Below are 16,919 nucleotides of genomic sequence, written 5' to 3'. Positions count from 1 at the left end.
CCTAAAACGGTTGTCCGCCTGCTTAGTGAGAGCCCACGTTTCGCACCCACCGGCAGTATTATCGTCCTGTATATTCTTATTTTAACGTTTTTAGACAACAGCCTCGACTTAAGTAAATTACTCACGGCGTAGAAGCAAGCATTACCCGAATGGAGTCTCTTATTTATTTCGACATTAATCTCGTTTCTATCATTTATGGTCGTACCCAGATACCTGAATTCGCTAACCTTTTCAAAAGTAAAATTCCTAACTCTGAGATCTCCCTCCCCTCTGCAGATGCCTAGCTTATCCACAATCATGTACTTTGTTTTTGATTCACTCACTTCTAACCCTGTATACTCCACCGCTTTTATGAGGATTTCCGAGTTTCTTGCTACCGTTTCCCTACAATCCCCCAGTATATCCAAATCATCCGCGTAGCCTAGTATCTGCGTTGTTCCATTAAGCGTTGCGCCCAGCTGGCTAACCTGCATTTTTCTAACGGCATACATATATTTAGGAAATTTTAGAAGGTTTCTAAAAAAAGTGAACAATTTAAACAAAATTTTGTAAAAAATTATTGTATTTGTAAAAACACTTTTAAATTCCGTAAAAAGTTGTAAATTGTGAATATTTAAAAATGTTTATTACGGACAGTTTCGCAAAAATCAAGAAATTTTAATAGAAATTCGTTGTTTAAAGTTTGAGTTGTGCTAGTCTTCACGGGAAATTTTGAGGTCCGCTAGTCTAGCGTGCGTCAAATCAGTTGTGCTACTTATGACGGAAAATTTAAACAGTGTTACTCTTCGAAGGGAGCGACGATAGGAAATGCTAGGTGAAGCCTAACATCTCATCATTCATTTTGCGCATCACCCTAAGTCTAATTCGTATTAGTGGAACATGGTCGTAGATTAACAACCCTTGTTGCCACAAAGATGCATGCTTTCCATTTATTCGCTCCTTCTAATTAACAATGCCGGCTTACTGCCTGTAATGCACTGCCTCTACTACCAGAGGCTTATTCCGCCATATTTACTCACACACACGCACGCATACAGCGGCCGGACTACCGCATGTGTTTATAGTGCTGACGGTCGAGGTCGCTGCGTACTTATTCGGCTATACGTGGCGCGGCCCAACAACAAAGACTAATTCCTTTTACCTAGAGATGCTGTCCACGCCCACATGACAAACGGTGCCATGGCCACGCTTGTCAGCGAACCCCCCCTAACTTGCCGGTGGAGACGATGCACCCCCTTTGCTCCTTTAGTCAGTCGTTTTTCGGCTGTGACGACTGGCGCATACGTCATGATGTGCTTTTGCAGATTCCGATGTCCCCGCCGGCCCTGCTCTTACAAATTTCCGACTACCGCATCTACAAGCCGTCCCATAACAAAGCGCGACCCCAGGGGCCTCGACGCGACCGCGATACACTACAACGCACTGCGCAGTCACTTCGTAACGCACACATTTCCTTGATTTTAAATATTAATGGCACGTTCTCAATCTAACTCACGCACTAATTCGGCATGCCGCAAGAGCTATAACTATAGCGAACGTGTTCGGGAGCGATGGGTTGTCGATAGCGAAAAATATTGTACAGGGTTTTCGTGGGCGCTAAAAACGATTCCAACAACCATTTAAACATCATTCGCAACCTAAGGTATGATTTTTTATTATTATCCCCCACTCTAGGGGTTGATATGAGAGATTAGAGGGCCAAAACTCGACGAAAAATCGCCGAAAAATATTGTACTGAATCTTTAAAGTAATAGCAGATGCTTTACTTATCAGTGATGGTTTTCTAGCAGCATTCATTCTGATTATTGGTATTTTTTGCTGTGCCCATTTGCATTTTATAAAGCTTATTGAAGATTCTAGTATTTCTTTTTCTTCCTTTTATACTCAAATTTATAGATCCAATAAATAAAATATTGTTTTAATATACAGTATATGTGCCTGCTAATGTATGAGGCGGTTTTTGATACATAATTTAATGTATAAGTATTGGATGGGTCATTGTCCAAAAGTTTGCAGACCCCTCTATTTCTTTATTGTAAAATACGAAAACTGCCGTCAATTTTTTTTTCCAGCCATGTGTTCCATCCCAATCTTACCATCATGAAACAACAGGCTATTCATTCATAGGTCGCTCGCGCAATTTTCGAGTAAACGATTTTTATATTTGAGCTCTTCACTTGATGACCGCTCGACGAAATTGTTTAAAATTCTAGCAGCAGATAGCTTTTTTTTATAGTAAATTACCGAATGAAATTTTATAGGCCTCGGAGCGAGCGGGGATCGTGCCGCCGAAAATACTATCGCATTCACACTTTCACACAGACATTCACACCTATGTACAAAACCCATTCATACAAATAATGTATAATATGCGCGCGCTACGCCGCCGCCGTCGCTTCTCCTTCTTGCGCCGCTGCGCTCGCCGCTTCTATACACACACACACACACACACACACACACACATATATATATATATATATATATATATATATATATATATATATATATATATATATATATATGATGTGTTGCGCGCTCTCCCTCTTCTTTCGGTGTTGCTGCTACCGCCGCTCGCTGGCTCGTGGCGCTGCTGAAGTTGCGCTGTCAGCTGTAGCGCGGGCTCATCCTAATTGAAAATGGGGGAGCGCGATACTCGCGTAACATCTAAAAGTGTATTCAATATATTTTAGTTTTTATTCTGTATAGTTTTTTGCGGAGCTTGTACGGGACGTTACAAAAGCAAGAACTTAAAAACGTTTTTTTTTCAGTTAGCGCTCACTCTCAAAAATATAAATCTGATTGTATGTATGTCTCATCAAAAATAGTTAATATTAAATATAATAAAGATAATCGTCAAAAATTAGTTACCTTACTATGTATAATGTTGTATTATAACAATAAAAACATTAATCTAACGGAAAACTTTTTTAAATTTGTTCTTCTTTTAATATTAAGTATATTGTCATTTTTTAATATTATATATAATACAAATCATTATAGACGAATATGTGTATACATAAGTGTTTGTGTGTGTGTGTGTGTGTGTGTGTGTCAATAGGTGTTATGTGTATAAATATTTAGTTCGAAATTCGAAATATTAAAATTGTTTAAGAATACACATTTTCAGACTCTAATTAAAGTAAGTTAGTATTTCTAGTACTAATATATTATATTGTAAGTTTTAAAATATCATTACCCTAAATCTGTTGAAAATTCGGAAAATGGTAAAATTCGAAAACAGTATAACATCGCAGTTTGTTTGTAAAACTAACGGATCAGTTATAAACTGTGCAGAATAGTTGGTTATTAGGTATAGTTTATATAACAAATAGAAATATTTAAGATATGTAAAAAATTGTTTAAAATTGTTTTTTATGAGTATACGTTTTTAAGTTATTTTATACTAATTACTTAAATTTTAAATAAATATGAATACGATTAAAAAACTTTATATTAATTATGTTAATTTTGAATCAATTCGCCTTGTTAACGACAACCTACTCAGGGTTCCTAACTTCTCTACACCATTTAATTTTACACGGACTTCATGGCGCTGCTGTATCTTACACCATAATCAGGGTTCCTAACTTCACCACTCCGTTTACTTTTACACGTACTTCATGGCGCTGATGGATACTTAACAAGGCGAATACAAATACGAGTAAAAAACGAAAAATAAAATTCATAATCCGTATTCATTTATTTATGTATTGAAAAAAATGGAGTCAAAAAGGTAAAATAAGTGGTAGTATGATGTATGTTTACCTTGTACGAACACATTTTACGTTGTGTATTTTCATTTACAAAACCCTGTACAATATTTTTCGGCGATTTTTAGCCCTCTTACCCCCTATTTCTCCCCTAAGAGGGGGATAATGGCATTCTAATAAATATTTTCTTAATCCATATTGTTTTGGTCAAAGTTAAAAAAAAATGGTATCGATATTTCTATTTTTCTTTGAGATACACCATAAAGAAGAGAAAAAAAATCGATATTTGAAAGATGTATACTTTAACCATGTTTCTCACCCCCAAAATAGGGGATGATGTCAATCTTAATAATTTTCCCTTAATCCACATTACTTGAACTCCAACCGAAAAAATTTTTAGGTCGCTATCTCTTTTTGTTCTTGAGATATTAGATTTCCGTTAACGAAAATGCCATTTGACCCATAGTGCGGCGTCTCGCTTGGTCGAAGCCTCGGAAGAGAAAGAGGCCAAGTTCACTCCACATAGCAATATGTGGTTTCGGTCAGCGCTGCGCGCGCCTGCTAAGTGACCTGCTCTCCCCCTCAAGCCTACTTGTGGTCTTGCTCGCGTTGCGCTGCCAGCAAAGGTACCTTACACTTCAGGACAGTGCGCGAGAAAGAAATGTTGCAGAGTACTACAGGTACAACCAATTGCTTATCATTCCCTATTTTAGGGGTGGAAAAATATCCTTTTGACTCGACAACCGTACGGCGAGTACCTCTCATTTCAAAGGTGGAAATAGGGCTTCGGGGATGAATAAATTAACTGTTACTGAAAATTAGAATTATCTTTCATCTGGTGATTCTTTTAACCATTTAATTCAGGGGATGAAATGATTAAAGAAATCAGCAGATGAAAGATGATTTTTAGTTTCAGTCCCTTACTATTTCTATTTTTTTTTTGTAGTTCGACATGAACCTTATCCTTTTTTTTCTTCTTCCACCTTTTCTGAATGCCATTGTCTTCGATTTATCCGTGTTGAGTTCTAATCCTTTTCTTTTCATCAGCCTTCTAAACCTCCTCATCATCTGCTTTAGACCCACTGCATTTGTGGCTAGTAGTACAACGTCGTCCGCGTATGTACTACTCCTTCTTTTTGTACCTTGCTCACCTCCCTTTCCGTGTCTACCATAGCTGCGATGAAGAAAGTTGGGCTTAGTGAGTATCCTTGTCTCACCTACTTGAACTTATTGTCTTTATATATTACTTAGGGGTACCCCCCTGCTCGCTTCGCTCGCTAACCCCCACGTTCGTTATGGTAGAAACTTTAATTTTAGGTGTGTAAACTGAATATTATAATAAATAACATATTTAAAACTGAACCTTGATGCTACCTTAAAAAATCCATAAGAGAATATATTTTGAGATCAAACTAAATCGTCTCTTAAAAGCTTTAAATACTTATAAGACAATAATAATTTTCCATTTTCTGACACGAAGTGAAAGATATGCTATCAAACACTGTTTGTATTCACCGTTACTGTCATTTCAGAATACCTTTTATCTTGGCCAATAGCTGCATAATAAACAATGAATTGTCTTTGCCTACCCTCCGGTCGTACTGATTTGTAATAATCTTCTGTGAAATTCGTTTCATTTAGGATGATGAAAACCATGCGTGCGTATAGGCTTAGTAGTGAATTTATTGTCCGAGCTTAACTGGACACAGACGCTTTGCTTTGTTAAGCTATAGCTTTATGTTATATACTATTTACGCTTGTTTTCAAAAAGATGTAGCTTAAGATTATACTATTTTTGCTTAAATGTTGATCATTTATTGCTCGGAAATATTACAAATAAGATTGTGTATCTTGAATATTCACTTACGATAGTCGAAATTACTGTAGTGTAATAATATTATTTTCTTTATACACTTATTGTTATCTGTAGCTTCACTTTAGTTAAATTCATTTAGAATTCTTGAGCTCTTAAATCGTGTCTATTTCTAACACATGTGCTACAGTGCATATTTTTTTCTTTCGTTGTTATACGCGTACAGATGTTCAAAAACTATAGCGACACTGGTTCTAGGATTTGAAAATTGAAAGTGTATGTAACTAACAATTTCATTTATTTTCGTAGCAGATCTATAAATTATTCTACATCTATAAGTATATTATCATACTATAGCGGATTAGATAAATTATTACATCTTCTGACGGTCTGACAGTATAATTAGTTTAAACAAATTACATATAAGAAGAAGTTTACTCGTGTTATTATCTTGGTTTATGTATATTTATTAATAGGCAACCTTGCAAGTCAATGATTGACCTCCAGTTAAGCCATCCATTAACAAACTGTTCGGAAAAATTATAGTATTACTATACGTTAGAATATTAGCGATTCCACGCGACATCGAGACCTGTCCTATGGCGCCACAGCGCCAAGATGTCGGTGCAAAAGCTTCGCAAATCCGCCACGGGGTATTTTGTATTTCCAAACCTCTAGAAAAACAGAAAGTCTGATCGAATTTTTATTTCGGTAGAACGATTCATCAAACTTAACACTTCGGCGATACAGACTCGGTTTTTTATTTGCAAACTTTATTCAAACAGTTTTATGTAATAGAAAAACAGTGTTTTTTGGGACAACATCCCCTTAAGCCGTCTCCATCACCTGACATGCCGCTGAGCTCGGCGGTGCTCTCCGCTCGCCGCCTCACTGCTTGCCAGCTCCTCGAGCTAGCAACAAGCTTCCGCGCACGTCACGTTTTTAAGTCTCACATTTATTTCTTCGAAGTTACAATAAAGCCATGTTTACGTTTATCATTCTAATTACGAAGTGTTCTTATTTTACGTTACCTTTTCCTCTCGCGTCTAGCAAATCCTTATATCCGGACAGGTTATGGGCCCAGCACGCTTTCACTGCGCGAATTGAAAAGTAAAGAGTAACACGTTAAAGAAGGATTCACACCTCGATTTACACTCAACAAAGAAACCAAGGACTTGGACGCATCGCTTCCCAGCGAACGCCACGAACACGTCTCAACAAGAAAAGCTACACGGCGCTTCCCAGTAAAAAGCACTCATACGTCAAAAACAAGGAGCCAAAGGTCACCGGCTTAGATAAAATTGGGAAACACAATAGCGGAAAATCAATATAGATGGCTAAATCCGCAAACCACGCGTAGTACACTAAAAGTAAAACTGAGTGACGCGATTTCGTAGTACAAAGAAAGACGCGTTTTGATAAAGTTTCAAGTGTAAATCGTTTTAGAAACACGCGTGTGAAAAACAAAGGAAAAGTTAAGTAAAATTATAAAGCGATGTAGACACGTATCATAAAGAAAAACGCGTTTTGATAAAATCCCGAATCAGCATTGAGTATCTATACATGTGCGTAAAAGTAAAGTGAGAAAAAGTGAAATAAAATAAAATCTTAAAAGTCTCGCAAAAAAGCGTTGAGTAAAACTAAAAATCAAGTCCACAAGAACGAGCGAACAAAACGACGCCAAGAAACAGTGTATAAATCCCATTTCTTCGAAAAGCAAATCCGAAACGCGTCGAAACTGGAAAGTCAGATCGACGCGTTTCTTAGAAATTCAAACGAACAGGAGCGCGCGCGAAAGTTCTTGAAACAAAGCGACGGACAAGGGGATTGCTAGGCAACCAAACCAACATGGCCGATTCGCCTCTATCCTGCATGCAAGCTGGAGGGAAGAGAAGAATGCAACGGAGGGAGAGAGAGAGAGAGAGAGAGAGAGAAGAGTGAAGAGACGCCATCTTACGTCACCCCGAATAAAGCGCGAAGCGTGACACCCGTGAAACACGACGACGCCATTTTAAATTCAGCCTCATGCTGTATCTCCACGACCGCGAACACTTAAACGGAGGGAAAATCGCAATTGCTGCACTTCCGCCTCAGGGCAGACACCGTGCCGGTGGGGCTGCTAACGTATCAGCGCATTCAGAAATTAATTCATTTTTTAAATTAATTGAACAAAAAGGTTCACACATATAAGGAAAGCGACGCGATAATTTAGGAACGCACGCTTGCACATCTAGTATAAGTCTGCTTGCGTGCTGCGCTGCTTGCAGACACCGCGTAGGTGGGGCTGCTGGTGTGCGAGTGAACTTTGCAATGAATTAACTTAATTATTAACTCAACAAAAAGACTTTCAATTGAAAACCTGTATGCAGGATAAAGAGTGAATATTAATCATGATATGTTTCAACAGATTCAAGCTTAGGTCTAGACTGGGAAGATATACGTTAAAAGATCTTGGACTAGTGTGATTTACCCTACGATCAACCCAATGATGAAACCTGGCTGGCTCTTTTTGGTAGAAACTTCTGGATCATCACAAACAAGGACAAAAGTTTCCAATTGGATAATGAAGTCTGTTCATGAATAATAGTAGAATTCTAATAATAGTAGAAGTCTGCGCGGATCTGTGAGGGATTTAAGATGTATTCATAAAGTTGACTAGGTACGTGCGCACGTATAGACACTTAGTCAGTGTCACACGCTCAATAAAAATTAGACCCTCATACAGATCTTCCAAACCTGTTCTCGTGCTCAGTGGGTCTCGGAAGGCAGGAGCCGTGCTTCATCACACATTCTGCAAGAATGGACTGGGTAGATTGGGGAGCTTTTTCTATTAGAAGAGTGCCTCGATTAACTGCAGAGTAACCTGCTGCTTGTGCACAAAGTAGCAGGAGCCCTGCAAGGGTATTTTCTCAACCGCAGACTAATGATTATGTGTATTTTACAGATATGACCATCGTCACGGCGAAAGAGTCATTTAGAATGCTGGAGATTTTGAAAGCAGCCAAGGACCAAATAGTAGGGTTGAGAGGACCCGTAAACCACTGCAGCGACGTAAAGGGGACAGGAGACATAACGTCAACGCCCACGCAAACACCTCAAAACGTACCTAAGACCAACATAGAGGAACTCATCCGCGTGATACAAGAAAATACCAAGGCTCAGGTCAGTTTCAGTAACAAACTAGTCATAGGAATGTCATCGATCGCAAAGAAGAACGCCAGGATGAACACCAACTTGAAAAATCTGACTAACATCATCAGAACAGATATAGGCAACTTGACTAAATCTGTGGAAAGTCTGAAAGTCAAGGATACAAACATAGTTAGCAAGTCAAAGGTTGTTAACGATGTATGCCTATGCGAGCCGATCAAGCTGCTTTCGAGAGGATGCGGACGCGGTTTTCGCGCAGCGAACGTCAGCCAGCCTGGATTGCGAATACTTATGCCGGGAACTCATTTTCCGTGCTCTTGTTTAAACATCTTCGTGTTAAGACACTTTAGTTTCAAATTTAGCATCCCCTATGATAATAATGATTGTCATAGCTTTTTTAATGCTAAAAATTTGTTTTAAAATTATTTCTTTCATCCGAAAAATGTTATAAAGGAAAATGGACTTAATCGTTTGCTAGTATTAAATAAGAAAATAACAAAGTAAGCTGGTAATAAAGTGGTGAATCTAAATGATGATTTTATAAAATCACTGTAAAAGTTTTCAGAGTAAACTTAAGTTGTTTTGCTGTACGCAAGTTTTCATGACACGAATTATTAAGCCAGAGACATGAATCAAAAAGTGTTATATGTATTTTTGATTCTATTTGTATTTTATAGCGCTAGATGTAGTTTGAGTCATTACTGACTTATTACTATACATATTGAAACGGTCCGATCTATGTTAGCCGCGAACCGTGTGTAAGTTCTATGCCCGAGTAGTTATTAGAGCACACCCCATGAATGTAATTAATGGCCAAGGATCATCTGACACTACGGGTAAGGGCTATCACACGTAAAAAGGTACACCGAGGAACAGCAGCTGACAGCCAATCAGAAGCAATCTTTAAACGGACTCATTCCTTCATGTTCTCTCCCCACCACCTCAATAAGGAACAAGTCCGTTTAACGCTTACTTCTGATTGGCTGTCAGCTGCTATTCCTCGCTATTCCTTTTTACGTCTGATACCCCTAATGATCAATGATCTCCGCAATTAGGAGATGCTTCAGGAGGAACCACTATCTCACATCCACATCTATTTAGTACCGGCTCAGTCAAGGCAGGGATCCGCAGTGCTACCCAAGAAAGAGAAAGACGAGGGGATAAAAGGTAGATAAAATAAGGTTGAACATATTTGAAGTAGAGAAGATAATCATTCATATATTTAAGCATAATGTACAGATGATCGCAATCTGATATATAACTAGGAGAGAGGGATAATCCCCTGGATAACCTTTTAAAAGCGCTATACTAACGGAAACCATACTAACGGCCTGATTGCTGCATCAGAGAGCGAGTGACTCTGCCAGCGCAGCAGAGCTCCTTAAATACCCGAGGCTATCCCTCTCTCCAATGCTTTATATTTGCACACCATTTACCTGCGTACGTTTTCATCGCCCGTAATTATTTGTTTTAAAAATGGCTCGATTACGTTTCGTTTCGGCAGGGATTCACAAATAGAAACTCAGTCCATTCAATTTTTTGACTTTAATTCGAGTGAAACCAAAGTATCGAGCTTCTTTTTGTATCCAGTCTTATGTAAAAAGTTACAAGTGCGCAAAAGTTTATTTTACACGAGTGAGAGGTTTGTCGCCCGAGTGAAGCGACAATGTCACAAGTGTAGAATCAACTTTTCTCATGTGTATCGAACGTTATTTTTCGCGCAAAATCAGTGCTCAATTTGCCGGATCCGTTAACTCTTGCTCACCAGAACCCCTTCCGTGTCTTCTCCGTATTAATTGCCGCGAGAGAGATTAAAACCAAAAGAAAAGCAATGAGGGCCGACGATCTTTCTTTCTCTCTTTTTCTCGGAGGTCAATTTATTACAAGTCACTCTCGGATTACCGCGCTTGAGCGCACGCGTACTTCCTGGGCGAGTATGGAGCTGATTTCGCTTATCTAGCGGTAAATTTATTTGACTTTTCGAGAAGATCGCCGAACGCGCCTTTCCTAATTCACTGCTGCTCAGCTAGCAAATTTAGAAAGGATATTAGATTATGACAAGAAAAGTGCAGTAGAAAAAGCTGAAATTAATACAAAAACGAAGAGAAAAAAGAGACTGAAAAAAAATATTATGAAAAATATTATATAATGAAGAATTCGGACAATACAAATAATGTTTTATTTGATGTCATAATAGTATATTGTGTACCAAAGGTGTAAAGTAGACGTTTTTAGGCAGAGTGTGGAGTTTGCAGTACAAGTCCAGGCGAGTCAGCCCGAGCAACCCCACACGAGGCCAAAAAGCCTACCTAGCCCTTGGTGCACACCATATTTTTTTAACACAAGTATGGATTTTTGCGTTTTTTTGGCATATTGAGTGGGACTGATGCATCTTTTATATATATACACACAGACACACACAAAATAACGTCAAAATCGTTCATTTTTATGTTATTTTTAAAAATCTGAATGCTCCCCTACAATCCCCCACGGCCCCCCACAGTCCCCCACACTGAATACGTACCTAAAAGAGAATAAAAGTATTTATCTCCATACTGCAGAAACTTTAGATTATCGTTCGTTAGACCAAAAAGTGCAAATTTTTAAACCATTATAACTAAAAAACTAAACTATGGAACTTCTTAAAAAAAATCATGTTGATGAATTATGATAAGAACTACTTTCTGTATAAATATTGTGATGTTCTACTTATTCTTTCCTAAGAAAATTCAATTACGAAAAAACCTGTATTGACGAGCGTGATAAATGAATAAAAAAATATTAATCAAGTTAGAAACTTAGCTACTAAGAGCCAGCTGAGATTAGTGGCTAATTCGGGTAGAATAAAGGCAAATGTTGTGCAGCCGGAATTTTTGTCTAGATTTGTTCTAATTAGAACAAAGCTATGGTGACGACCTTGGAAGTCTTATTAATGTTGATGCGATAGCAAGCTTTAGTAAAACGTTCAATGACTCGGTTTGGAACCTTAATCGTGATCAGGACAGAAACAGAAGCTACAATAGTAAAATGGCTTAGTAAGCAGTACATGTGCTGAGCTTGAAGTGGCTAAGAGATTGTGCATTAACCCATTAAAGCCCATGCTAAGACTGGTTGAGATAGCGACAAACAAACTGTGCTATCCTTTGCATAAGTGAAAAATAAAATATACGTATTTTTTCTTATGTCATTTGCAATTGTTTATAACAAATTATTTAAATAAATAACAAAAAAATTTATAATTTTCAAAATCTGAATGCGGGAATCGATTCTGGAGGTAAAATTGAGACGAAAATCTATATAACACCTTTTTGTCAGAGTTCAATTTGTGAGTGTAATGTAGGAATAAACAATTGCATGTTGGGGAGAAAAAGTGACCATGTCAAGTCCCAAGCAAAATCTATCTGGAATAGCAAAAAACAAACTGTGCCATCCTTTGCATAGCTGAAAAATAAAATATACGTATTTTTTCTTATGTCATTTGCAATTGTTTATAACAAATTATTTAAACAAATTACAAAAAAATTCATAATTTTCAAAATCTGAATGCGGAAATCGAAGGATTTGCGAAATGAAATAAACTTATCCAATTACAGTATAAGATCTCAAAATTTATCAGTAAAAAATACTGATATGATTCCATATACCATGCAAGAGAATGAAAACACTTATTTGTCAATAGTTTATTTTTACATAAAGATAACAAATTGAACTCTGACAAAAAAGTGTTATATAGGTTTTCGTCTTGATTTTACCTCCAGAATCGATTCCCGCATTCAGATTTTGAAAATTATGAATTTTTTTGTAATTTGTTTAAATAATTTGTTATAAACAATTGCAAATGACATAAGAAAAAATACGTATATTTTATTTTTCACTTATGCAAAGGATGGCCCAGTTTGTTTTTTGCTATCTCAACCAGTCTTAGCATGGGCTTTAATGGGTTAACTGGTTCAGCTCTAAGACAAAGGTTGGCGCATGGGTAATTAGGTTAGGCTCTTGATGCTCGATTGTTGCGATGGTCAAGTAGCCAATTTTGTAAAAGAGCAAAAAAAAAATTAAATTGGGGATGTCGAAAATATTTTGGATCATAAATAATAAGTACATACACTCATTTATCGCACATTAACTTATTTATCGCACATAAACGCGGTGCTCTGAGGTGCGTATAATAAAACTATATATTTACAAGCCCTTTAATATTCACACCAATGTATGTAATTTAGATATACAATACGAACTACTGCGGAAGGTGGAGGCGACGATGAAAGTGAGAATAAGTAAGATGACCGACACTTTTTCGTACAATATTTTATGATATCAAGTTTTTTAATAATTAAATCACTAAAAACTCTGTATTCCGAAGTTACTTACACAATAAGGAATAATTATCAATTTGATTTTGATTAATTTAAAGTATATTCAAAGCAAATAATAAGAACTACGGCGCGAGGTGAGGTCACAATCAATAATATTTGCTCTGACAGCCCCTTGACTTCCAGTATACAATGACTAATTCCTTCTTTTGACGAATGCAAGCAATTTTTATTATAGACTTTATCAAATAAAACTTAACGAGTGTAGGGGCATTAGTTTGTAAGCCCAACGTTTTAATATGAAACAGGCATGGTTTTGCTATATGCATACAAATACTTATATACATTAGAAAATAGAATAAGAATTTGTTATATATCAATTTTTTGCTGATAAGTCTCTAAGCCTTAATATGATTAATTAAAAATTTATATGTTTAAGTAGTTTTTAGAACGAAAGTTTTTCAATATGCATGGCGACTAGAAGGATCAAGATCTAATCTAAAGAGCATTTAAGTACATCAATTTAGTCACTATGAATTTATTTTTATACATATTTTCATTCTTTTATGCCGCTATATTGATTGCGTGAGCACCCAATCGTTTGAATGTATCATTAATAAAACCGAATTTACAAAACAATATCACTTAAAAAATATTGGAGTTATAACTTATGTACTTTAGTGTAAGAGTTAACCTTAAGTTTCCAAAAAAATATTGACAAAAAATAAATCGAATAAAGCTAATGAGCAGCTACACGTAAAGATTTAAAAAGTATATTTAACTTGCAGAGATCGATAAATTCATAAAAAATAAGAATTAAGATAACAAGAAAATCCGTCCAGGTCCAAATTTCGGATATGATTGATGCCTTCTTTCTTTAATTAACTTGGTCTGTAAAATGCAAAGCTTCCCTAAGTAGGAAACAAAAACGTTATGTTTCAATAATTGAGTTATTTCTCAGGGTATAATAACTAAAATAACTTGATATTTACGCAGTAAGTATTATTTATAACATGACGTTATTTATAACATGATTTTTGTAAAACGTATACAGTAAAATTATGACGGTTTAACAAAATTTCACTTTCGGTCCATAACAAAAGAACAATGAACTGTTACCTAAATTATCTGCGGTAAAAATATAGAAAATATTATTCACTTTTAGGTACACATTTACTATTTTTAATAACTCTTTCTATAAAATTATCACAAAAAAATAAATTGAAGAATCGCTATGAAACTAAAACACGTTAATAAAATGAAAAACAGATTTTTTTCCTCATTATGCTACGTAAAAACAAAATGATCAATCATCAACATATATAACAGGCCACTGGCCATTCAACAACGCCGCAATGGTTATTATAAGAGAAAGTAGCGGACCAGATTTATTTATAATTGTAACATATAATCGAAAATGGTAATAATCAAAATTAATTTTAAAACGATTTCCGAAAAAATAAAAAAAAAAACAAATATTTAAATGCCATTAGCAGTAGAAGTTTGGAGTTAATTCAGTACTTTTACTTTTTTTCTTTTGATTTTCTCTATTTCGACAAACATTAAATTCTTGACATTTTTATGATCTACAAATTTTATATAATACAATAAGATCGTTCTTAACTGGTGGCCACTCGGGGGTGACCCAGGGATACCTGGCGCCCTCCTCGGATAACTAGCCTTACTACTTAGTAGTTCGCTACTGCATGCGAGGCTCTGCAGTAGCGAACCTTTAGTTGCCTAGCTTCTCGTGGGACCAAAAATGGATACTAACAAACATAAAAACTCGAAGGGTGGAAAGGGGGGCGAAACCGACAATAGCAGCGCGGCAACGTCTAGCAACTTAACGGTGGAGAACCTCTCCGCGGTGCCGGCGGGGAATCGGGCTCTGGGCAGCAATGCACATGGTTCGCTGACCCAATGGTTATCCGGGGTGGCAGGGCGTAAAAGCACTGCAACCTCGGAGGACACTAGGGGCCCCTCGGAGGTCGTAGACAGGGACTTAACGCAGAACCTGTCAAAGAACTCCGAGGGATGAGGGGCTGGGGGATCCACGGATAACCTGGTCTCGTCGATGGGAGGGCACAACGACCTGCAAGAGAAGCCAATGGAAGTGACTACTGACACAACCAGCGGCAACTCAAACCTCGCAGGGGGGACTCTACGAACTCAGGCGAGTTTTGTAACCGATAGACTGCAGTCTTTAAAACTGCAGGCTAAGAAACTTTTGGGAGCCCAGAATCCTCAGGCGAGTTTTGTAACCGATAGACTGCAGTCTTTAAAACTGCAGGCAAAGAAACTTTTAGGAGCCCAGAAAAAGAAACTAAGAGCAGAGAAGGGGAGAAAGGCCGGGACGAAAGCTCCTACAAAGCGATCAAACCAGCACTTGATCCCTCTGGCCGATCAAGTTGCTAGCAAAAGGCCTAACCTGGAGCCGGGCATCATGGCGGCCAGGATGGTGGACCTCCTCACGAGGGCAATCGTTTGCGAGGGCTATCCTGATGAGGAGCTGACACAACAATAGTTAGCACTTGTCATTGAGGCGGTCCAGTCAGAGGTTGGCAAGATCTCCACTGGATCTCGGCCTGAGTACCGCGACTCCTTCGTGAAGTTGGGGGCCATCATCGTGGTAGCTAAGAACGAATTCTCAAGGAACTGGCTGGAGGAAGTTGTCCCCCAGCTAAGACCTTGGGAAAGCGCTAATTTTTTCGTGGTTGAGATGTGCGCGCTTAGAAAACCATACAGGGCCACCATACGGATACCGGGAAACAAGCTGGATGCGGAGGTAGTACAGATGGAGAGTGATGGGTGCTGAGAACAAGGAGGGACCGGACTGTGGTACCTTCCTGGTGCTCAGTATTCCAGACATCTGCTAGGATACCAAGACCGAGCAATTTTCAGCTGCACTGGCGGCTGGGCCGGGTCACCGTTGGTAAACAAGAGACCGCGGGGGTAGCGGCAGTGCGCACTTGCATTACAGCAAAGGCGCCTCCGTTCTCTTGACCAGGCGCATGGCTAGGATGCACACAGGCATCTGCCTAATACAAGAACCTTGGGTAGTAGCAGGGAGAGTCAGGGGTCTAACAAGGAAAGGTACCCAACCCGAACTCACCGATTTTGATGATTTTCATATATGTTGTAGAACATAAAAAAATAAGAGACACGTATTTTTTTTTATCGGCTAATTTTCACTTTTAAGGGGTAAAAACCTCCCCTAAAGTTAACCCCCAAAAAGCGTTTTTTTTTAAATATCTCGGCTTAAAATTAATATTTTTCAATGAAACAAATTGGAGGTTATTTCTTACAAAAAGAGCAAGTATTTCATGGTGATTTGAAGAGTAAAGGTAGCATCCCCTATTTTTTAGGGGTTGAAAACATATATTTTTTGGCATAATTTTATAATAAAAATGTTTAAACCGACTAAAAAAAATTGGAAAAAAATGTTTAAACATCCTTAATAACAAAATTTAGTTGACGTCTTTCGGTGTTTTCATAAATATTATCCCTAAGGGGGTAAGCCACCCCTAACACAAAATAACTGTAAATATGTAATTCAATACATAATATTTCGTAGAAAGTTTGTATATAGAGGTTTTCGAGGTCGCTGATTACAAATCTGTTATCAGATTTTGAAAATTCAAAATGGCGGATCCAATATGGCGGACGGAAATATCGAAAAAATATTTTATATAATAAAAAAGTTTTAAACGACTAAAAAAATTGGAACAAATTTGTAAACATCTATAATAAACAAATTAAGTTTTTCGGTTTTTTCATAGATACTTCCCCTTAGGGGGGTAAACCACCCCTAGCACAAAATAACTATAAGTATACTTCAATCCATAATATTTTGTAGAAGGTTTGTATATAGGGGTTTTCGAGATCGCTCTTTACAAATCTGATATCAGATTTTAAAAATACAAAATGGCGAAA

General features: G+C 37.5%; 1 protein-coding gene across 8 annotated transcripts in view; it reads right to left on the bottom strand.

Annotated features, from left to right (window-relative positions):
* The window catches only part of Mmp1 (matrix metalloproteinase 1), a 330,832-nt gene that overhangs the window by 204,625 nt on the left and 109,288 nt on the right, over positions 1–16,919 (bottom strand).

The sequence above is a fragment of the Nasonia vitripennis genome, assembly GCF_009193385.2.
Source record: "Nasonia vitripennis strain AsymCx chromosome 4 unlocalized genomic scaffold, Nvit_psr_1.1 chr4_random0003, whole genome shotgun sequence".
Taxonomy (NCBI): domain Eukaryota; kingdom Metazoa; phylum Arthropoda; class Insecta; order Hymenoptera; family Pteromalidae; genus Nasonia; species Nasonia vitripennis.
The sequence above is the reverse complement of the archived record's forward strand: the minus strand, read 5'-3'. Positions and strand labels throughout refer to the sequence as shown.